Source organism: Amphibalanus amphitrite, unplaced genomic scaffold, assembly GCF_019059575.1.
Source record: "Amphibalanus amphitrite isolate SeventyFive unplaced genomic scaffold, NRLGWU_Aamphi_draft 000279F_arrow, whole genome shotgun sequence".
Taxonomy (NCBI): domain Eukaryota; kingdom Metazoa; phylum Arthropoda; class Thecostraca; order Balanomorpha; family Balanidae; genus Amphibalanus; species Amphibalanus amphitrite.
The window spans coordinates 633,765-658,262 of NW_024881774.1; the positions used below are offsets into that span (position 1 = coordinate 633,765).

The 24,498-nt window shown below is 49.2% G+C and overlaps 1 protein-coding gene and 1 long non-coding RNA gene across 2 annotated transcripts in view; both read left to right on the plus strand.

The window, feature by feature from the left end:
• The first annotated feature begins 489 nt into the window (after positions 1-489).
• Positions 490-1,464, plus strand: LOC122387272. Its single transcript, XR_006257544.1, has 3 exons — positions 490-619; positions 813-894; positions 1,085-1,464. It is a non-coding gene; the product is annotated as an uncharacterized LOC122387272 (long non-coding RNA).
• A 2,804-nt stretch (positions 1,465-4,268) lies between these two features.
• The window catches only part of LOC122387252 (elongation factor Ts, mitochondrial-like), a 60,659-nt gene continuing 40,429 nt past the window's right edge, over positions 4,269-24,498 (plus strand). Inside the window, exon 1 of the mRNA XM_043377309.1 lies at positions 4,269-4,462. The gene's annotated coding sequence lies outside the window, so the exon portion shown is untranslated. The remainder of the gene's footprint in view (positions 4,463-24,498) is intronic.

A 24,498-nucleotide genomic window follows, 5' to 3' on the forward strand; every position in this document is an offset into this window, starting at 1 on the left:
TCTGGGGTTGTCCCTTCACCCACTGCACAACGACGAGCAGCGGCCAAGGATTCTTCAGTCACGGACCCGGTCGCTGAACAGCGGCAGCGGCCGGGTTTGGGCGACCACAGGCCCGAGTACAACAATCGGCCCTCAACAGCGGCAGCGACATATCCTCCACTCTTTAAAACATTCCTATCATCCAACTTTTATCGTAACATCGTAACCCTACCAATTACCATTCACAAACTTCCTCCTTCCCTCCCCTCACAAACATCAATTTAACGGTAAGTCTCACTGTCATTTATGTATCTTAACGTAAATTCATGGGTTTTTCCCCATATTCATGGCATGGTACATGGATATGGGTTTTCCCATGTTGTCTTGCAGTAAAAGTGGCCACCGGTCTTAGTTAGGACGGCCGGTTTCTTTTGCGCGGCGTAGTTAGGTCGCCGCCCTCCTCGCGAGGCCAATAACGTAAGTTAGGGCCACTAAAAAAAAGGGCACACTCTGAACTAAGGAACTAATAGTGTTAGAGAGAGAGGAAGAGTGTTGTTGTTGAGTTTTGCTGTTTTATGAATGTTTAATGTGTTTTTAACTACCTCAATCTCGCTTTTACAATATCTGAGACATGAACATGGTAAGCTTTTAAAATAAAATAACACCACATTCCTACATCAGCATGAGAAGAGGGACATTTTTGGTTTTAAGACAATTTGGACAATTTTGGACAATTTGGCGATAAAGTGATAATAGGGGCAGGTTTGGTGAGGATTGGGTGCATTCGCCGGACAGCCCGTCGTGAAAACGGCTAATATTTTTTCCCTTTGCAGTTGAAGATGCAGAATGGCTCTGCCCCGTGTGCCGCAGCAAGCCACAGCCTGCCGGAGAGAGCACATCAACATAGTAGAAAACGTAAGTGGTTATGTGGAGTGACCAAGTGTAATGACACTTATGAGTAGTTCTTCTTATGTTGTGTGCTTATTTCACTCTCCATGCTTTATTTCACGTGTTACCTAGTTATAACTTATATTATATCTGTGTCGAACAAATTAAGTATTAACTGATGGAAATCTGACCACTTGCGCAACCCATCTTCTCACAGCATGGACATCCGGAGAGAACTATGCGGCATGACAAACTCTACGAGCACTGGTGGTTCCTCCGTGCCGTCTCACGGCAGCGGCGCGACGGTGTCGAGAACGGTGGCTTGGTCAGCGTGGAATCCGGCGAAGCGCTGCGCGCTGAGGGTGGGTGATAGATGACCGGTCACTGAACAATGAAGCGAGTCAGATCATTGGGCGCAGTGATTACCAGCCACGCATCGCGGCTGGTCCGCGGAAGTTATTGCATTGATGTCGGACTAAGTCACACAATGTTTTGTCACATTCTAGAGTGATGCTGACAATGGAATGCATCGCTAATTTGCTTCCGATGCTGCCTTAACGGTGATATGAGATGCGTGATAAACCGTTTGTTTGTTTGCTTGTTTGTTTGTTTGTTTGTTTCGTTGGGTTAGGCCCTTGGTCCGATGAGACCATTGCAGAGCCGGGAGGATGATATGACTTGGGGGGAGGGGGCATGGGGCGAGCACCCTAGTGAGTCGCCGGGGCTGAGCCCATTTAAATGGGCAGGCCACCCAGCCCCCAGGCTACGGGCGTGCTCGGCTTATGGGCAATCCCGCATGGAATAAAGTTGCCCGTCCAGCCCGGACCAGGGGGTTGAGGCGTGGAGAAGAAGGGTTTGAATGTCCTAAGGATGGAAAGGAAACGACGGAACGGTATGTGGTAAATCGTCATAGGTATGTCACTAGTTATGTGACAAGCAACAAGACCTTAGACAGCAAAACATGTGAAGTGTGAACACCACATCAATGGACTGGACGACACATATGGGCATCACAGCATAACTAATGACAATAACTAACGTAGCTAATAACATTAGGCACGTACATAGCATAGCATAACTAATGCATTGCAATTGCGAAGGGGGGGAGGGGGCACTCCTGGTCACCTGATAATGGGTGGCGGCTTAGAAAAAAATTAAATGACCTGTCTATCAATCTTTGTGCCTTAACGTACCCGGTAGATATAGTCCTTAGTTGCTTTTCGATTTTGCACTCATTCCGCGCAGACCTCGCATTCATAGGTGGCGTCCTAGCCCAGCGGAAGTATTCTAGGGGGCGCTGTTTGCGGCAATGGATTGTGAACTTCTAACTACGTTCCTTGCAATATGATACTGACAGATGTGAATACAAGTGTCCAAGACATTCGTCAAAAGAAAAAAAAGAACAGCATATTAGGAGAAAATCACCTGATACTAAAAAAGGCAAAGTTGCAAGCCTTTCAAACAGTGGCGGCGGAAGCGGGGGGGGGGGGGGCAGCGGGGGCACGGCGCCCCCCATCTTTCAGGGTGGGGGGGGGGCAAACATATCTTTTTGCCCCCCCAAAATTGTTATCGACGAAGTACCACAATACTTCCATACTACCTACGTCAGGAACATATGCCAGTTTGGCTGAGTACCTTTTTATTAAGTTGATATAGCGAGTAACTTGGATTGATAATAGCCGTTTTCACGACGGGCTATCCGGCGAGCTAGTCCGTGACGGACTATTTCCACCAAACGCCCTCCACACATAATGCTCAGAAATCAAGCAGAGCTATCTACGAGCTACCGGTAACCGAAGTCTGGAAGAGTAGGACGGAACGCGAGTGGCCCGGCAGGCGGCACGGACGTCACGAAAGTGCGTCTGAGCGTGCCACAGGCCTTTCCCCGCGACTCTGCCAGACGCCAGCCGGCATAGGCGCGTGAGCCGGGGGGCAGCATGGGGGCAGCCTGCCCCCACAACTCTGGGGCCGTGGGGGTCTCTGCCCCCGCAAAGTTTCAAAGGGCCAGGAACCGTCGGGGCAGCTTGTCCTCCCCATATTAGCGGCCGAGGGCCTCAAAGAAAAGCTGAATGGAAGACAATACCTATTTAAGTAAAAAAATCCCCCTCTGTACGGGGACCCGCAGTTGCTATTGTACACGAACCCCAACTCTAGCCGTCTGTCCTGTCCAGTAACAACCGATAACATTGATATCGACTGCCGGTCCCTGCACAAGAGCAGCTGAGGTTTTCTGTGCGTGCCCTCTGACAGCTTATCGTTGTTCCCTGTGAGGGTGCTGGGACAATTTACTCAGGGTCGCTGTACAGTAGCAACTGCGGGTCCCCGTACCTGACTTGACAGCTCATGTGTGGAAGCTTTAAACGTTTATTCCAGGTTACCAAAAAGGTAGTTTCTTGACTCAGATGAGACTAATTATCTCACTTATTTGCAAATGTTTTATTTTTTATTTTTGTTGTAAAGGCCAAGAGGTGAAAAATAAGTGGCCTAAAACCGGTGAGAAAACTAGATTTGGGGGTACCCTAGGTTCCGGGAAGGATCAGGTGTGCCCCCCCATCCCAAAATACCTTCCGCCGCCACTGCTTTCAAACACACTGCGATGCGTTACTTATAATTTGGTGTCACTTGACGTTACGGACAGGGGCCCTCAGGGCATACTACGGGCACCGTAGCGCCATCTCTTTGGGATCTCTAAAAGCATGGCCTGCGACCTGCACCGCTAGGCAGTGACAACTATCTGGTCATATAGGTAGACGGCGTGCTTACAGATGATATAGCAATTCTGCCTCGATTTTTTTATGTGCTCGGTTTGAAGTTAACCGAACTTTTAAAAGTACATTTTAAATTTGAAAACTTGTAATAGCTACTAAAACATTTTAAAGGGACACTCCCACCTTAACATTAGTTTTGAGTTGAGATAGCCAAATTGGTGGCCATGGCCTGCAAATACGGGTTTGGGCACTCACAACATCGACAAATGCTTTAATTCGGAGATATGGAATTTCAAACTTGCAGTTTTCGGATTCTAAGGGGCTAGTGCATTGGTATGCCCCCTTAGAATTTGTGACGTCAGCGGAGATCTAACGATTTTTAAATCTTTTACTAAAACGTTTGGTAGCACGCGGTGGTATATGCTGCTTTGCGCGCAACAAATGCCGCACTTTCAAATAAAGTCGCTAGGAACAGCGGAGATCCCAAAAAGTAAACAAAAGTAAAAGTCTAATATCTTGAAAACCGGTGAATATTTTTCGATAAAATTTGGTAGATATTCGTTTTCGTTCTTTCTGAACCGAGCGACATCACTTTCGTGCCAATTCATTAACTTTTTTGAAGGTGGGAGGGTCCCTTTAAAACTTCCTTCGAATCCTTCGTCACGAATGGTGCTAGGAAGGAAAACTTCACCTGAGATCACGTGACTGGATATGGCAGTGTGCAATATCTCATGCCCTCCGGCGCCCTGTTTTCACCGGCGTCCCGAAATAATCCCAATTCATTTTTATCCATTCCTTGGTTTGAACTTTGATTCACCGGTAAAATCGTGTGAACCGATTTCACTGTTTTTCAAGCACTTCAAGTTCAGACGATTTTCAACTGCATTGTGAGTAGATATATGAAGCATCATGCATCTTTTTCAACTGAAACACTACAGATCAAGATCATGAGATGGGATGGGGTGCCTGGTGTCAGTAACCCGGTTTACATAGGGTTTGCTGCAAGCTTATATCTCCGTCCGTGATGTTGCAAAAGATGCCAATGGTGCTTCACAATTTACAAAATGATCCACTCTAAATATTTGAAGACCACTGCATCAAAATTATCGCCAAATTAATGAGCTAGAGCCTCGTCAAACCAGTGGCGGCGGAATAGGGGGTGCAGGGGGTGCAGCTGCACCCCCATCGAAAAACATGGGGGTGCAAACATATCTTTTTGCACCCCCAAAATCCGTACAAGGGGCCCGTCGCACCATCCAATACCTACATTTTCTCCTGAAAACCAGTGATCGAGAAACGAACATTGATGTGGCATCATCCGGGATGTCCAATTATGGTCAGGGGCGCCCCATGCTAGTCTTTGGGGCCCCACACCGACTAGAAGTGTTCCGAGCCGCGTTTGGTGCTCCATGCGTTATCTGAGGGCCCCCACGACGGCCTCAGAGAGCCCTTTTATGACGATCTCTGAGGGGCGAGGGCTCCCACGACGACCCCTGTCCCCTGGGCCCTACAACGGCCACTAAGGGCCCTCATGACGACCGCTTAGGGTCTCACAGAGACTCTAGGGCCCCAAGGAGACTCCAGAGGCCACGCTGGCTTCTGAGGGCCCTATGACGGCCTCTGAGGGCCCTATGACGGCACGGCCTCTGAAGGCCCTTACGATCTCTGAGGGCTCTCACGACGACCTCTGTCCCCTGGGGCCCTATAACGACCACTAAGGGCCCTCATGACGACCGCTGAGGGTGCTACAGGACTCTAGGGGCCCTGCTGGCCTCTGAGGGCTCTCGTGACGGCCCTAGACCCAACTTAAGTCTGAGGGCCCATTTGGCTTCAGACGGCCTAGCGACGGCCTCTGAGGGCCCCAACACAACCAGGCTGCAGGGGCTATGCTGGCATCTGAGGGCCCTGCAACGGTCTATTGAGGGCCCTAACGATGGCCTCTAGTGGTCTTACCAAGGCCTCTGAGAGCCCTGCAAATGTATCTGGGGGCCCATGAAAACCCTCACTACATATGGCCAAGGACCCTAATGACGACCTCTGATGATTCTCTCGAAGGCTTTTAAGGGCCCTCACAACAACTTCTGAGGACCCAAGGATGGTCCCTGAGGGTCAGAGGGCCCTGACGACGACCTCTCTGGGCCCTCACAATGGTCTCTAAGACCCAACGCAAGCTCCAAAGGCCCACGCTGGCGTCTGAGGGTTCCACGACGGCCTCTGAGGGCCTCGACGCAGGCAGGCTCCAGGGGCCATGCTGACCTCTGAGGGCCCTCTTGACGGCTTCTAGGGCCTAACGAAGGCTTCAAGGGCCAACGCTGGCCTCAAGAACCCTACGACGGCCTCGGAGGGTCTCACCTCAACGCAGGTAGGTGCCAGGAGACATGCTGGCCTCTGAGGGCCCCGCAGAATTCAGATTCAGAGGACCCAACGACCTTTGTGGACCTTACGAAATACGAAGGTCTCCGAGAGCTCACGCAGGCTCCTGGAATTCCACACTGATTCTCAGGCCCCATGCCGGCTTATTGCGGCACTTTATCTGCTCTTGGTGCCCCGTCGCTGGCCTCTGAGAGTCTCAATGTTGGAACTTATAGGGCCATGGGCCCTACACCGGCTTTTATGGCCCCTACATCGACTCTTGGGACTCATGACCCATGAAATGTGGGACTAGCGGCTTCTAAGTCCTCAGAATCAGGGCTGCGGAGTCGGAGTCGGAGTCGGAGTCGGAGTCGGTCGGAGTCGACAGTTGTGACCGGAGTCGGAGTCGGAGTCGATTTTAGAAACCCGAGCTGGAGTCGGAGTCGGAGTCACCGAAAATCTGTCGACTCCGCAGCCCTGCTAGGTCTGCAGAGTCGGAGTCGGGAGTTGGAGTCGGTCGGAGTCGACAATTCTGCCCGGAGTCGGAGTCGGAGTCGGAGCTGGTTTTTGAAAGCCGGAGTCGGAGTCGGAGTCGGAGTCGCCGAAAATCCATCGACTCCGCAGCCCTGCTCAGAATCCCCATGCTGGTTCTAGTAGCCGCCAGCCGAATATTTGGGCACCCACGCGAGCTCCTGGGACCCCGTGCATATCCCAGGGGTCTACCTGCCTCTAAGACCCCACACATACTTTTGGGGCTCAAACGCTTGCCCCTGAAAGCCCCACTGAGACCCCTTTCCTCTATTCAGTCCTCCATACAGGCTCCTTAGGCTAAACATCGGCTCCTGTGGCCTCCATCCCGGCTTTGGAGGGCCTCTATACAGGTTTTTTTGGGGCCCGATGCCGGTTTCTGAGAGCCCTCAAAAGACTTTCGAGCCTATAATACCTTCTGAAACCTTTCAGCAACTTTCAAGGGACCGACCCTGATCGGAGGGCTCATTCAGTCTGGTGAGTCATGTAGGTCTCTGGAGGAGTCTCTATGTGGTCGGTTTCCAAGGGGCTTCTAAACACGGTCTTCTTGGAACGGTCTCGTAGGGCCCTCAATGGTCCACTGCGTATCCAGAAAAGTGGTTTGAGACGCTGCGGGTGGTGGCTAGACTCAAAGATAAGCCGATAAAAAACTATCTGCATTTGCTTCTTTATGCTTTCATTATTTGAGATAGGTATGTACGGCCCTCCGGGTATTAAGTGGTTGGTTGCCAACATCACAATAATCGCTCTGCATTGATGAATACGTTTTATGGCTGTTGAAACCCACTGCCGAAATGTGTGCACGAACCCTCTTCTCATTTCTATTGAGTCATTTTACAGGAGTGTCTCCGCCATTTAAAGTTATTACACCAAAAGCACATAGGCTAACCAGTAACCAACCACTCTTTTGCTGGAGGGCCGTACGTACACTGCAATTTCAAACCTTTTACAGAACTTGTGTGTATGGGGATAATTTTCCAAAATCTTCGTTTTTCATCAATCAATAATAAACACTCAAAAAATGAAGGGGGGCCCAAAAATTCCGGAGGGGCCCTTGAGAAAACTTTGCACCCCCATCCAAAATTACCTTCCGCCGCCACTGCGTCAAACATGCTATGTAAACCGGGTTAGTATCATGGTATCCTATTTTTTTTCCGCTTCAGGCCAGGTAAAATTGGGTTACTTGTACAATACCAATAAGGTTTTGGGGCCATTATTTTTCTTTACATCTGATGCATGAGGATTTTATTCACCTTAAGACTATATGCCGAAGGCATCAATTTGTACATTGTAAAGCACCATTGGCATCTATTGCAAGATCATGGGCAGAGCTGTAAGCTTACAACAATCCTTATGTAAACTCGGCTATTGTTAATATTTTTTTTATAAGGTGTCTGTCACCTTTTGCCATGCTTTTGCCTGAGGTAGGTGTACCATGTAAGCCGGTTTTATATTGCCAAGCAGCCATGGTACCCAGGTTTTAAGTAGACAATGGGCCTGTTCCAGCGCCTCCAGTAGAAATTCTTGACTGGAGGCTCTACCAGAGGTTTTACTGGAGGCGCTGGAACGCAATCTGGAGATTTCTGGAGATTGGCATCACATATACCAAAAGAATGACGATTGCTCTTTCTTGAAACACAAAATTTGTTTTCAATTTTATTAAGAAAGATTAAGAAAATTATAGCAATGTAATTTTCTTTACATTCAAGTTGTAAAATAATCAGTCAAATGTCCTTTGTTTACATTCATGATTGTCACATGTGCGCCATAATTGTAGACCAGAGCCTCCAGAGAAATTTGGACCTCTCAACTCTCTGGAGGCTACTGGAGGTTTCTGGAGCTTTGGCGAGAGCTTTCTGGAGCTTTCTGGAGGTGCTGGAACGCTCTCTGGAGGATTCTAGAGCTTTCTGGAGCTTTCTGGAGGTTTCTGGAGGCGCTGGAACAGGCCCAATAAGTGTGTGATTGGTAGGTTTCAGGTTTGGTTACGTGAGGTTTGAGCGTTCAGTTTGATATGGTTATACATGAAAGTTTCTCCTGCCCAGCCTAAAAAAGAAACATGACATTGAACTTAATTAGGCATTTTGGGCATCCAAAATCAAAATTGTGCCACTACATAATGATCCTCATGAAGCACAAGAAAGGGGGATATACAAAATCACTTCAGAGTTCAGTACTTTTTAATATTTTTTTTTTACATTTTCTAAAAATATCAAAATCTAACTAAGCTAAGTGAGGTACCTTGCCAGTTGCCACATGCTTTGATTGCATGTAGCCAAAGTCGAACCTAATCAATTTCCAAATGATAAAATTTCAGATTTCTCTGTTCTTTCCTTTGGCTACCTGCTTGCTTTTTTATTTATTTGGTTTAGTTTCATGCAAATATAGCTTGTATTTAACTATATATTCATTTGGGCTGAAACACACCTTAACCTTCCAGGCGGTGGGGGGGGGGTGGGATTTTTTTGCCCCCTTTTATTATTATTATTATTATTTTTTTTTAAAAATTTTTTTTCTAAATAGTCCGTCACCCATGAACAGATGACCAGGAGTGCCCCCACCGCAGTCCCAGCGACTCACAGAACCTTACGTTAACACCAGACAAAACATAAGAGTATGTACTAGTCGCGGCACTCCCTGCTAAGAAGGTGAAATAAACAAAAGGCAAAATTACTATCTAGCATGCAAAAGAGAGAAGTAGTCACGCCAAATCCAGCAAATGACTGTCCGCTATACCGATACTACCAGTACCCCATAGTATGATAAAGCACCATGCAGAACAGAATCGGATGCAGGAAGAAGGCAGGGAGGGAGCATGCAGTTTAACATGCAAACATACAAGACCATACTCAGTTCATGCAAACAAACACGCAACACCCACACCCACACCCACTCACAGACACTCACACACTCATGCTGGGCAGAGGCAAGGGCTGGTCAGGTTCGTGCATAGTCAGTCTGCCGTCATCCGGTGCTCATCCACTAAGCAGAGCTTGTTGTGGAATGGGCACCAGAAGACGGCATGTTGCGGGTGAGATTGGTAACATCACGGTACATAGAGAACTGTAACATACAATCTAGGTTAAGTACAGGTCTAAGGCAGTGATAATAAGATCTTGATCGAACGTTGTAGGATAGTAAACTTTTATATGTAGAGACAAATAATACCAATGACAGTTATAGGGGTGTATGCAGGAAGTAATGCTTTGTAAACTTTTTCAAATTGTCTTTGGACAATTCACAGGCAGAATCAAGAGTAAGATCAGGAGCAATTATAGCATTCCAGATTCTTGGCCCAATCCACTTACTTACACGAGTCCGGTAAAGTTTTTCAGAGAAAGGTTCAAAAAAGTGATTTCTGCTTCTGGTTGTTATGCTGGGCGAATTTATAAAGATGAAGAGATCTTCAAATTTCTCAGGTAAATTACACAAGAGTTTCTTGTGCATGAACACAAGCAGCTGTTGTTTCGCTATGGCGTCTACCTTTAAAATTTTTAGGTTTTTAAAGAGATGTTCTGTGTGAGCCAACCGATGTTGTTGTGCAACGATGCGCACAGCTCTTTTTTGCAGGAGTTCGATCTTCCTCAAGTAGGTAGGAAAAGTGAATCCCCATACGAGGCAACAGTAATTGAGATAGGGCAGGATGAGTGTATTGTATAGAAGTTTCAGTGAATTAGTTAGGTTAGGTTAGGTATATACGGAAAAGAAAGGTCCTGAGGGACCTGGGTGATTTCCGATCAGTGGCATTTCAATGTCTTCCTAGTTCCGTCTTGTTCTCGGTGACTTCGTTTCCTACTCGTCAAGCGTCTTCTTCACTGCCTTGGTCTCAGTTCGTAGACTCGGTGCGCCCAGAACTTGTCAAGTCGATTCTTGAAGGCGTTGACGCTTGGGGCAGATACAACGTCCGCTGGGAGTCCATTCCAGGCCGAGATGACGCGCGAACAGAAGGAGACTTGACGCAGCTGGGTGTTGACTCTGGGCTGTCTCAGTTTCAGACCGTGGTTCCTCGTTCTCTGGGACGGTTCTCGTTCCAGCAGGTCACCAGCTGTCACCTTCAGGCGTCCCGTCAACATCAGATACACTGTGATGACATCACCCCTCAGCCTCCTGTAGTACATGCTGGGGAGCTTCAGTTCCCTGAGCCTGTCCTGGTACTCGAGATGTCGCACGGAGTGGACGAACCTTGTCGCTCTCCTCTGCACCCTCTCCACGGCGTCTTGATCACCTCTGGACGTCGGTCCCCAGACTGAGTTGGCGTATTCTAGATGGGGCCTCACCATGGTCTTGAAGAGGATGGGCAGTGTAGTCTTGTCCAGTGACAGGAATGTGCGCTTGATGAGTCCAAGAATCCTGTTGGCGCGTCCCACTGCTGCTGCTGTCTGCTCATGGAACTTGAGGGTATCATCAACGAGCACCCCGAGGTCCTTCTCCTTCTTGACAACGGTCAGCTCAGTCTCGGCCATCCGGTACTCGAAACCAGGGTTTGTGCTCCCCAAGTGCATGACTTTGCACTTACTCCTATTAAAGGGGAGCTGCCACACAGCTGACCAAGCCTCCAGTGCTGATATGTCGTCCTGGAGAAGACCTCTGTCAATGTCACTGGACACCCTCCTGTACACCTTGGCGTCATCTGCGAACAGCTTGACGGTGCTGCTGATGGCGTCCGGTAGGTCGTTGATAAATAACAGGAATAAGACAGGTCCCAGGACAGACCCCTGCGGGATCCCGCTGATGACATCAGTCCACTCTGAGAAGTGTCCCTCAACAGCAACACGCTGTCTCCTGTTACCGAGAAAGGCCTGAAACCAGTGTAACAAGGGCCCATCAACTCCGCAAGCCTTCAGCTTCAGCAGGAGCCTCCTGTGCGGCACGCTGTCGAAGGCTTTGCGAAAATCAAGATAAATGACATCCACAGCACTGCGCTCGTCAACAGTTCTCAGCCAGTCTTCAATCACCACCAGCAGCTGCAGTGCACAGGATCGTCCAGGTAGAAACCCAAACTGGTGCTCAGACAGTACGTTCTCCGTTATCAGGTGATCCAGCAGAGCGTCCCTTACAAAAGACTCCAGCACCTTGCAGCAGATGGAGGTCAAGCTCACTGGGCGGTAGTTTCCAGGCAGACTCCGGTCACCAGCCTTAAAGATGGGCGCGATATTTGCAGCTCTCCAATCCGCCGGGAGCTCTGCGGAGTCCAGCGATTTCTGGAAGATTGTCTTCAGGAGGTGGCTTAGTGGGCTCGCCAGTTCCTTCAAGATCCGTGGGTGGAGCTCGTCTGGTCCTGGGGACTTGTTTATGTTCAGTGCCTCCAGTCTCTTCTTCACTTCTCGTGCAGATATCTCAACCTCAGTTAGTCTGGTACCGTTGAACCTGGAAGTAGCCTGCGGAGTATGTTGATCTTCAACAGTAAACACACCACTGAAGAAGTGACTGAGTGTCTCTGCCTTCTCTCTACCGCTGTGGGCTCTTGAGTTGTCCTCTCTCTTCAACTCTTCTACTCTCGCCTTCGTCTTGAGTTTAGACCTGACATACTTCCAAAAGCATTTAGGGTTCCTTGTGACATTCTTCGCCAGGTTGTTCTCGTGTTGTCTTCTAAGTTTTCTTGACAGCTTCCTTAAGTCATTCTTTGCCCGTTTGAAATCCGCCAACGATCTTCCATCTCCAGAGCGGCGGTAGAGTCCATACAGATGGTCCTTCTTCCTCTTGGCTCGTATCAGCTTGTTGTTACTGTATGGTTGTCGCTTGTTCCTTACAGTCTTCATTGGTATGTACCTTGCTTCGAGACACTTTATCAATTCCTTTAGACAGTTCCAACCCTCTTCAACTCCTAGGTTCTGCACCCTGTGACTTATATCTGATGTTTCAATATCATGGGCCATGCTTTCAAAATCCGCATTTCTCATATCCTTCACAAGAGCACGCTTCGAACATACATCAGCATAACATCTTATCTTGAAAATCAAGCAGTCATGGTGGCTGTTTCCAATAGGTGGCCGGTGGTTCAGGTCCTGTATCATGCTCTCTTCTGACGTCAAGACCAGGTCCAAGAGACTTGGTGTTCGGTTGGGCATGAAGTGGGTTGGTGAACACACATGTTGACTCAAGAAGCAGTGCTGGATGGTTTGGATGAACTTGTGCGTGTAGTGCTGGTCTCCTGCAGTTGACATTCCCAGACTCCAGTCAATTTCTCTGTAGTTGAAATCGCCAACTAGTACAAGGTGACTTGGCTGACTGTCACACACCTCCTCCAACAGGGTACACAGGGCCTCTGTGGATCTATGGCCGTCCCCGCTGGGGCTCCTGTACACAGCACCGAGCACTAACATGTCGCTGTTCCTCAACTTAAGCTTAACAAACACAGCTTCTTGAAAGAGACTGCCAAACTTGACCTCTGCTGGCCTTAGCTCACACCGTACCATGATTCCGACACCTCTTATGCTTAGCAGTCCCAAATTCTCTAGTTCCGGATCAAAGTTGAGATATGTTGTGTAGTCTTCTCCAACTGAAAAGAATGACAGTGACAGTGGTCTTCGTTGCGCTTTAGGTACACACTCAGTGAGGACCACTATATCCGGCTTATCATCTTCAATTCTCACCAACAGTTCATCCATCTTGTTTGGGAGCCCATCAATGTTAGTGTACATAACTTTTAAAACCTTAGGTACCTCAGCATGCAACACGTCACCCAGGTTTGTGCCATTTACACACACATTCTGCATAGGTGCTGTGAAATTGTTGTCATGCAGCATGGGACAGGTCACATTCACATTATCACTCCAGCATGCAGTTTGTAAAAGCGATTTGCAGGCAGCATGGGCAAGCTGGGCCCCATCCACACCTTCCATGCGAAGATATCCTAGCAATATGTCTTTTACTCTCTCATTTAGTCAGACTGTACTCCCGTGATCAGCTCGATCACTCTGTCCTGCCTCAGGGTTTGGCTGCAGGACAACGACCCGTCCTCTCTGTATACGGACAGTTTTTCCTTCCTCTCGGAGCCTCTTCGCCTCAAGTCGCAGCTTGCGGTCCTTCTCCCTCTCCTCAGGGGTCCTGTCTGGAGAGAGGAACACCCCTCGGTACCTCTCACTGTCTCGCAGCTGTGGAGCCATCCTCAGTATGTCCCACTTTGTCCCTTCTTCGACCAGTGAAACTATCAGTGGTCGTGGTCGATCCTGCTGCCTTTTCCCTGCCCTGAAGACCTGCTTGATGTTGGTTGAGATGTGCAGCTCTTCCCGGATCATATTCTTAAATGCCTCAATGTCCTTCTCAGTTCTTCTTTTTGGGTCCTCGTCCACACTCTCTGGAAGGTTATGCACCACAATATTTTGCTTCCGCCTTTCCTTGTCAAAGAAGTCACCAACAGATTTGACCAGAGTCTCGCCTGATCCAGACTCTGCAGTAGTTCTCACTTCTCTTGCTGATATGGCCTCTATCTTGGCTCCCAGTGACTTGATTGCCTCTGCATAGGTTCTCCTCTGCTCTTGTTCTGTAGAAACAACTACTTCAGCTTGATCTTCCTGGCACTTGATCTTTCCCTCAATGCGGAGCACAGTGTCTGATACTTGCTTTGTCTGCTCCTCACAAGACAGGTGGCATGCTTTAATCACGCTCGCCTGTTCTTCAAACTGCGTCTTGAGATCATTATACATTTCTTCCTGCACTCTACATAGGTCCCTGCTGCTACTTGCTACACCCGCAACTGCTCGTGCCTGGTCCACCAGCAGCTCCTTGAACTCGGTCAGGGATCTCCCAACCTGCTCTGAGAGGTCCAGTCCTGCCCGTGTAACAAGGGATGGGATGAGCGCCTGGCAGAATGAACAGACCCAAAATATCTTGAACCTGCGGAGAGCATCAAACTCCTCGGCTGACTGAAGCTGACACATCATGTGGTACCACCTGTTGCAGACATCACAACATATGCATGTGTCCTCCTTAATCTCCTTATTGCAAGCCTTCCCTGAACTACCACGGCAAATAGATTCATCCTCCTCCTCCCCCATCTGTCCATCTCTACCTCCCTGATCACTTCTGGCTCCATCTCCGCCTTGTTTACTTCCACGCAACATGAAGGTTACCTTCTTTGACGAACCTGGCGCAGTCTTGGAAGGGGCCAGTTTGAGTTTACCTGGCACTTTATCTCCCGCTTTTGCTTCAGGCATGGGTATCCAATGCTCTGTTACTTTCCAAAGCAACAACAGCAAAAATCTTGCAGATTTATGCACAAATCACCCAAGTTTGGAGGACCAGAGGGAGGACAACCGATCGGCAAGGAAGCGGGAACCTAACCCCCCCAAAAAAAATTAGTGTCAAGGAAAAATTTGGACCTATTTAGCATGCCAATGTTACGACTGATGATGGAACTCAAGTGATTTATATGATAACTCCAATTTAGGTGAGGGTCAATAATCACACCAAGATATTTTACTTTTTCTTCAGCAGGAATATCATCATTGTTCAAAGTAACATTTATTTTGGCATTGGTATGTGATTTGCTATAAAGTTGATAAACGGTTTTCTTTGTATTTAATGAGAGTTTGTTTGCTTTCAACCACTCACATAAGGTGGGAAGTTGTGCGTCAAGGTCATTTTGTAGGTTTGCAGTATTTGTATTATCAAATATCACAACTGTGTCATCAGCAAACAGAAGAAATTTGGCGTTATTACAGACATTTGGCAAATCATTAATATAAAGTAAAAACAAAAGCGGTCCAAGTACCGAGCCTTGAGGAACTCCCATTTCGATTGGCATAAATTCTGAACTTACTCCATCGTATTCTACTTGTTGCTGCCGACCAGGGCCCTGTTTCACCGGTGATAGCAGCAAGCTACTATCAAATTGCGCGAGCTGACGTAATGTGATGACGTCATACTGCTGACGTAAGGGGCAATTCTGGCGCACGATAGCCGCAATATTGTTTTACGTCATCAACTAAATGTTCGAAGTTTACGTCCAAATTTTCCTTAAACCCAACTTATTTTAAATTAATTATATTAAAAAAATATATATTAAAAATAAATATACTATCATGACTGCGTAAACTCTTACTTTTAGAGGCTCATACGTCACTTAATGCCGCGGCCAAGGTCGCGGCAATCGTGCGCCAGAACTGCCCATCACGTCAACAGTATGGCGTCATGACATGACGTCAGCTCGCGAAACGTGATAGCAGCGTGCTGCTATCACCGGTGAAACAGGGCCCAGTGAGATAAGAATGTATAAGTTTTAAAGCAACATCTTAGCGCTGTTCGGCAGCCGGCTATTTTGTGTGCAGGGTATGACGTATTTCGCGAGCCGACGTCACAGGCGGTGACGTCGGCTCGCGCGTGAGCCGAGCGCCAACGACAAACTAACGGGAACCCTCGGACACCCTCGGGGCATAAACCGCGGAGTAGCATATTGAGGAGTCTTATAAGGAAAATTCATATATTTTCGTTTCTTAAATGATAATCAGGGTGTCTCTTACCTTTTTACATATCATTTAGGCTTACCTAACACTTCAGCTGCCAAATATCTGCAATTTATTCAAGCGAAGGTATTTTCAGTAAATATCAATGGTATAGACCGAAATCTTTTGAATAAAAATTCCAACCAACAGAAATAAAAATAACTTAATTTATTCCAACCATTTCCTCCAAATAAACAACATAAAAACTCACTTTTACACACATCATTCATAATAAAGCATACTAACACGCCGCTTTTGACAATTGCGGCGTCGAGTGGCGCGCTGCTAGCGCTCTTTTTCGATCGCAGAGACCCTGCACGCGCGCGAGCACACTACGTCACGTCCGGGGGGCACAGGTATATGAAAAATCGCAGTGACGTAACACTTTTCTCGCTTCTCATTGGTCAATAGCCCGTTGCCGGGGTAACGTGCACGTATGTGAGCGCGGGCAAGAGTACTAGCCGGCCGCCGATCAGGGCTCTTGAATACCATACAGCTTTAATTTAGCTATTAGTATGTCGTGTAGAAATTCCCTTGCAAAACACCAAAAACCAGCCACTCTCCCTCCCCCTCTCCTACCGGCTCCTCCCCTCCCCCCGCCACGCGTTGGACACTTGGCCGGGCTGGGCGGCGGGTCAGGCGACCGGTCAGCTGACCTGCCCCCGGGCGATAACCACGTGACTGGCGTCCGCCCGCGGCCGCCCGCCTGAGCCACGGAGAGGGCAGTCGCTGTCTGTTACCGGTTGGAGCCGTATGTGTTCACGACTGATTTGTGCCTGAATTCACCTATTACGAATATACTCATCAAGAGATACCTACCTACGAGAACATCGAGAGATCTACCTACGCGGTTCGTCCCGGCAAACCTACGCGGGGAAGTACCAGTGAGACCGACCAAATCACAGGACCGACGACTTCGAGACAAGACCTACGTCAAGGTAAGCCCGGCCTGTGTCTGTGGCGGTCCAACTTTCCTCTCGAATTCTCATCCCTACATCATTACCCTGTCAAAACCAACGTCAAATAATAATTTTCTGTGTGCCCCTCTTACAAATCCGTACATAGAAAAACTGTGATTTGGTCGCAGAAAAACTGTGATTTGGCCCCAAACTGGGTTTGAGTTGAACTTGACGAAACAGATAGAAATAAACTGAAACAGCCATATTTAAACTGAGCTGCACAGTGCAAGTTACTCAATCTGTCACTGATTGCAAGATTGTTAAAACCTCAATATCAACTGTTATCAAACTGCATAGAATTGTCGTCTAACCTCAAGTGTAATGATCAACGAGAATTGACCAGCTGATCTCAGGGAAGTTGTGAGCTAGTCTGACAGAGGAAGCTGACACATCTACGTCAAGATTCTGCTGCAGTCTGGTCTTCAGCGTCAGCAACCTGCTGCAGTCGCTTCATCAACGTCAAGATCCTGCTGCAGTCTGGTCTTCAGCGTCAGCAACCTGCTGCAGTCGCTTCATCAACATCAAGATTCTGCTGCAGTCTGGTCTTCAGCGTTAGCACCCTGCTGCAGTCGCTTCGTCAACATCAAGACCCTGCGGTAGTCGCTTCATCAACGTCAAGATCCTGCTGCAGTCTGGTCTTCAGCGTCAGCACCCTGCTGCAGTCGCTTCATCAACGTCGAGATCCTGCTGCAGTCTGGTCTTCAGCGTTAGCACCCTGCTGCAGTCGCTTCGTCAACATCAAGACCCTGCGGTAGTCGCTTCATCAACGTCAAGATCCTGCTGCAGTCTGGTCTTCAGCATCAGCACCCTGCTGCAGTCGCTTCACCAACGTCAAGATCCTGCTGTAGTCGGGTCTTCAGCGTCAGCAACCTGCTGCAGTCGCTTCACCAACGTCAAGATCCTGCTGTAGTCGGGTCTTCAGCATCAGCACCCTGCTGCAGTCGCTTCACCAACGTCAAGATCCTGCTGTAGTCGGGTCTTCAGCGTCAGCAACCTGCTGCAGTCGCTTCACCAACGTCAAGATCCTGCTGCAGTCTGGTCTTCAGCGTCAGCACCCTGCTGCAGTCGCTTCATCAACGTCAAGATCCTGCTGCAGTCTGGTCTTCAGCGTCAGCACCCTGCTGCAGTCGCTTCACCAGCGTCAAGATCCTGCTGTAGTCGGGTCTTCAGCATCAGCAACCTGCTGCAGTCGCTTCATCAACGTCGAGATCCTGCTGCAGTCTGGTCTTCAGCGTTAGCACCCTGCTGCAGTCGCTTCGTCAACATCAAGACCCTGCTGCAGTCGCTTCATCAACGTCAAGATCCTGCTGCAGTCTGGTCTTCAGCGTCAGCACCCTGCTGCAGTCGCTTCACCAACGTCAAGATCCTGCTGTAGTCGGGTCTTCAGCATCAGCAACCTGCTGCAGTCACTTCACCAACGTCAAGATCCTGCTGCAGTCTGGTCTTCAGCGTCAGCACCCTGCTGCAGTCGCTTCATCAACGTCAAGATCCTGCTGCAGTCTGGTCTTCAGCGTCAGCAACCTGCTGCAGTCGCTTCATCAACATCAAGATCCTGCTGCAGTCGCTTCATCAACATCAAGACCCTGCGGTAGTCGCTTCATCAACGTCAAGATCCTGCTGCAGTTCGGTCTTCAGCGTCAGCACCCTGCTGCAGTCGCTTCATCAACATCAAGACCCTGTTGCAGTCGCTTCATCAACGTCAAGACTCTGCTGCAGTCTGGTCATCAGCGTCCAGCCTGCTGTCGCCTCATCTAGTATCACTACCCTGCAACCATGGAGAAGCTTCGGAACGCTCGAGCGAACAGTAAGCGTTCGTTCTCTAGAATCAACAGAAACCTGTTACGGCACATCACAGACAAGGCTGAACCAAGCCTAGTCCAAGACTGCTGGGGAGAGTTGCAGACAGCGTGGTCCGATGTCGAACGGAAGCACAATGACTACGTTTCGCTGCTCTCATCTGAACAGGAGATGGAGAAGGAAGATACCTGGATGGACGAGATGTATGACATCTTCTCAACCACGAAGAAAGCCTTCTTCAGCTTCGACAACGAGACCATGAAGAATGTCAAGGAGGAAACCGGAACCAACGAGCAGAACATCAAACAGCCAGAGATCCAGAAGCTCAAGATGCCGCTGTTCTCCGGAACGCAAGATGATGTGATGTCGTTCAACGATTTCCTCAGGATGTTCGACGATCTCATCGGCAACAACTCGGCCTACAATCAATCGGCTAAGCTGATGTACTTGAAGAGTTATCTGCGTGGGAACGCGCTAGATACCATCAAACACTTGTCAACTGAAGAGAAAAACTACACCATCGCAAGAAAGTTCCTAACCGAGGAATATCTCGACACTGATGTCATCGTGGAGGAACACATCAGGAAACTCCACGAGTTAACCCCACCACCTGCAAGAGATCTGCCAGCGCTGCGCGCGTTCTTCAATACTGCTCGCACCTCTGTGTATGAACTCAAGGCGTTTGGATACGACGCACTCGAAGACGGAACTCTTGGAAGCAAAATTGTCAGCTTCATCATCTGCGAAAAACTCCCAGTGAACTTCAAGGTAAAGTTGAGCGCAATCCTGCACACTGACTACCCTTCTACAAGACAACTACTCGAGAACTTCAACGCCGTGATCAAGTCGTTGATGAAGACGACACCTGCAAAGCAAGAAACAAAACACACCACGGACCTCTCGTCGAAGCCGAAACAGCTCAAGACAACAGAGGTCGCCGGTTCAGCTAAACCAGCGAAGTCGTCACTACAACGATTCCAAACCAGTGCCGAGCCGATCAAGAAGACTCCCAGTCATTCCACATCGAAGTTCAAGGCGTGCAAGCTGTGCGAAGGTGCACACTCCATGCTGAAGTGTTCAGCGTACACATCACCTCGAACACGAATCCAACGCCTCAAAGACCTGGAGCTCTGCACAAAATGCAGTGGATCCCACAAGCTGACGGACTGCAAAAGCCAGACATCAGGTCTCTCGTATCCCTGCACGCTGTGTGGCAGCAAGCAACACATATCAGCAGTGTGTGTCGTCAAACCTGGAGAGACCACGCCACTGCAAAGTGGAATGCGTCTGATCTGCAACAGTCTACAAAAGGGCCAGACGGTCCTCCTCCCGTCCATGACGGTCATCATGCACAACGGCGAAAGAAGTGAGCTGGTTCGATGCATGATAGATGTGGGCTCACAAGCGTCATACATCAGCGAAGAGTTGGCAGTGAAGCTTGGTTGTCCACTGGAGGCACCCAAGACAACATACAAAGTCAAAACGTGCATCGGCGTACAGGAAAAGAACTACAGAACGGCTACGTCCGACATCATCTTCACTCCAACCGCTTCGGCCCACCACTGCTTCCTGGTTGATCCGGAAATGAGTCTGGAGTACGAGATCCCTGGCGTGACGTCCCTGGTGCAGTTCCTGAGAGCCCAAGGAGTGCGTCTGGCCGACTCGTTCTTCAGTCACAGCACCAACGACGTCATCGGTGGCTTCGAATGTCTGCTAGGAGCGGACATCATCGGTGCAATCAAGCCCATGAGAAGTGTAAATCTTGGGACAGGTACTGCCTTCGAGGTACAGGACGGCCTCATCCTCTTCGGAAGCGTCGACGGATACTTCGAGCAGCTGAACCTGAAAGAGAACACTGAACACGATGAAGGTACAGACGAAGCTCATGGTGAAGGTGGACCGAGCGACTCAAACGAGCAAGAAGACGATGGCGGAGACAGTTCTCGGAGCGATGACAACGGTTCCGGTGGACGGTCATCACCACTACCAGGCAACGTGAACACAAACAACTCAAACATCAACAGCGTCAAACGCAGCACTCAAAACAGTGGCAACAGGTCTCAGCAAGGAGACTCCTGCATGCTACAAGGCACGGACATCAAGCGACCAGTCAACATGGAAGCGAAGTTGACAGACAAAGAAACTCAAGCAGATGCTACAAACGAACAACACACACAAACACTCAGTTCGGACACAGCTGAGTCACAAACTCAAACCGACACACACTCTACCGTCGAACAACAACCACAAGTCCTCCGTCAGGGGGCAGTCGAACAACAAACTCAAACGCAAACAAACAAAACAACAAACTCGAGACAACGTCTCAAAAACTCAACAGCCGATCTCCCTGTTCCAGACAGATCTACACGTGGGAAACAGGAAGGCGAGACATCGACACATCTGTTGGTGCAGGCAACACTACACCCTAAAACTTCATATTTCCACCCACTGGCCCACGTATCAAGTGACAGTGACGTGGATCTCCAGCTTGAGCATCTCTTCAGCATCGAGAGCCTTGGCATCCGAGAGACAGATGAAAGTGTCTCGGCTCGAGAGCGCAGACTGGTGGAGGAATTCTCCAACGAGGTGGAGCTGAGGGACGGCAAGTACTTCGTCAGGGTGCCGTTCTACGACAGCGTCACCAAGGTTCCTGGAAACCACGACGTAGCTCTCGCGACAATGAAGAAGGTGCGAAACAAGCTCGCCAAACGCGGCCTCGCAGATTCATACACCGCAGTCTTCGAGCAGCAACTCCGAGACGGCATAATCGAAGAGGTCGATTACAACAAACCAAGTACCAACCAGAGGGTGTTCATCCCGCATCACCCTGTGGTGAAAACCGATGCACAAACCACTACAAAAATCCGTCCTGTCTTCAACTGCAGTTTGAAGATCGGAGATCGGCCATCACTCAACGAAGCCTGCTTCAGAGGTGTCGACCTGCTGAACGACCTGGTCACCCTCTTGATGAGGTTCCGCACAAACAAGCACATTCTTCTTGCTGACATCGAGAAGGCGTTTCTGCAAATATATCTGAAGTACGAAGAGGACAAGGACAAGTTCTGTTTCCTCTGGGAGACGGATGACGGTCTGAAGATGTACCGCTTCCGTACCATCCTCTTTGGCCTCAACTGCTCACCGTTCATTTTGAGCCACATCATCCAGATTCATCTGTCCAAATACTCGACAACGATGGCGGCTACAGCGCTCAAGGAGTCGCTGTACGTGGACAACTTCATATTCTCGACATCCGACGAAGGAAAACTTCTAGACATCTACCGCGACGCCACCCAGATTATGAAGGAGGGAGGTTTCAACCTCAGGAGCTGGATGTCCAACTTCTCTCCACTTGTCGACATCATGATGTCTGACAACATGGTCAACGAGCACGGCGCCGTCACAGAGAAGGTGCTGGGATACTTGTATGACGCCAAACAAGATACAATATCACTATCCGACTTCAACTTCGAAGAAAACCAACAGGGCATCACAAAACGTCAACTTCTGAGCAACATCAGTAAGGTCTTCGACCCGCTGTCTCTTGCACTGCCAGTCACCATCAGGGGAAGAATCCTCATGAAGCAGGTGTGGACCGAAGGGACAGCATGGGACGAAGACGTGTCGCCGGCTGTGCTAGCCGAGTGGCAGCGACTGAAGAAGGATCTCCTGTCTTTGCGTGAGTTCCAGTTCTCAAGGGAAACCGGTGACACTGAAAGTGGCCAACCAACAGACCTCCATCTCTTCTGCGACGGGAGCAAGACATCCTACGGGTTCGCTTGCTATCTGAAGCAGGAGGGCTCAGACCCTCAACTGGTCTTTGCCAAAAGCAAGCTCGCACCAGATAACAGAAGCATACCACAGATGGAGCTGCTGGCGGTGTTCCTCGCTCTGAAGTGCCTGCCACTCATCATCGACTCCATCAACGCTCCCATCCGTCACGTCCGTCTCTGGAGTGACGCACAGGTGGTGCTCGAGTGGCTTGCATCTGGATGCAAGTCAAAGAGCAAGTTCACTGCAAACCGTCTTGAAGACATCACAGCCATGAAGTTGAAACTCCATCATCAGCATCAAGTTGAAGTCACCCATCACTACGTTTCTACTGACAGCAACGTGGCTGACATGCTCACACGGGGCCTGTCTGCGAAGGAGTTCCACAAGAAGCTGGCCGTCTGGTGTCACGGACCAGACTGGCTGGGAGATCATCCTGAGCAGTGGCCCAAGAGTCCTCTTCACTGCCTGTCGGAAGAAGGGAAAGTCATGGTTGAGCTCCAACAACATCATCAACAGGTGGAGATCAACACTGAAGCACAAACGCCCGCGACTCAGACTATTCTCAGCATCAAGGACTTCTCTTCTCTTCGAAGACTGCATGGGGTGACGGCTCGAGTGTTTCACTTCGTGAACGTGCTGAAGCACAGGGAGGCTGATGCCAAGGAGCAAGCAACACACTACTGGTTGAAGGTGATGCAGGAGAATGCGTTCACTGAAGAGATCAGCTACCTGCAAGACAAACAAGAGAACAAGTTAGTCAACTCAGCCTCAGTACCCAAGCTGGTGAAGGAATTGAATGTCTTCATAGACAAGTCAGGTCTGCTAAGATGCAGAGGACGCTTGTCGAAACTCAACCGATACTCATACGCTGTACACAATCCCATTCTCCTGGATAAAACCCATCGGCTGACAACGCTCATGATTGAAGATCAACACCGACGATGCAAACATCTGGGAGTCGGCACGACGCTCACAGAACTGCGAGAGCACGGGTACTGGATCCCAAGTGGTCGTCAAGTCGTCAAGCGAGTTCTGAAGGACTGCATCACGTGTCAGAAGCTGAACGCGTTGGCTTTCGAGTACCCGAAGATGACGAACCTCCCAAGAGAACGAGTCAGTCTGATCAAGCCATTCTGCAACACAGCAATCGATTACACTGGACACATCTTAGTTGAAGACACAAATGGAGAGATGAGGAAGATGTACATTGTACTGTACACCTGCCTTGCCATTCGCTGTGTACATCTCGACCTTGTCCCCGACTTAAGCCTGGGTTCGTTCCTGCAGTCATTCAGACGATTCTGCAGCACATACGGCGTGCCAGAGTTCTTGTATACCGACAACGCTAAACAGTTCCTTGCAAGCCAGAGGGTATTGATCAATGTATTCACATCAGACGAGTTTCAAGAATATCTTACTGAACAAAGCATCAAGCACAGCACCATCCCGGTTTACGCCAGCTGGGTTGGCGGAGTCTACGAGAGACAAATCAAGACAGTAAAGCACTGCTTATACAAGACAGTAGGAAGAGCCAAACTTGGTTACTTCGAGCTCCTCACACAGCTCAGCGAAATACAAAACATGGTCAATAGCCGACCGATCACTTACGTCTACAGTGAGATTGATGATATCGAGCCGTTGACACCCAACAAAATACTCAAGCTACACACAAACCCGAGACTCCAGCTGGTGGACAGTTCACACGCAACTGACCCGCTGTGGGTTTCGACGCCTCAAGATGTTCACCAACAGCTCAACAAAACCCTGCACGAGCAGCAACATCTTCAAGAGCACTACAAGAACATGTGGTACCGTGAGTACTTGCTTGGTCTACGCGAGAACTCGCGAGACCTATTCCACACAGACTGGGATGACAAGATTGCTGTCGGTGATGTCGTCCTCATCAACACCAAGAATAAGCCTAGAATGTTCTGGCTGATGGGAAGAGTCCTACAGCTTCTGCATGGAGATGACGGACGTGTGCGTCAAGTGCTCTTGAAGACGAGCACAGGACGTACTGAACGCTACGCCATATCGCACCTCTACCCGCTGGAGCTACAGAGTACCCACACAGGT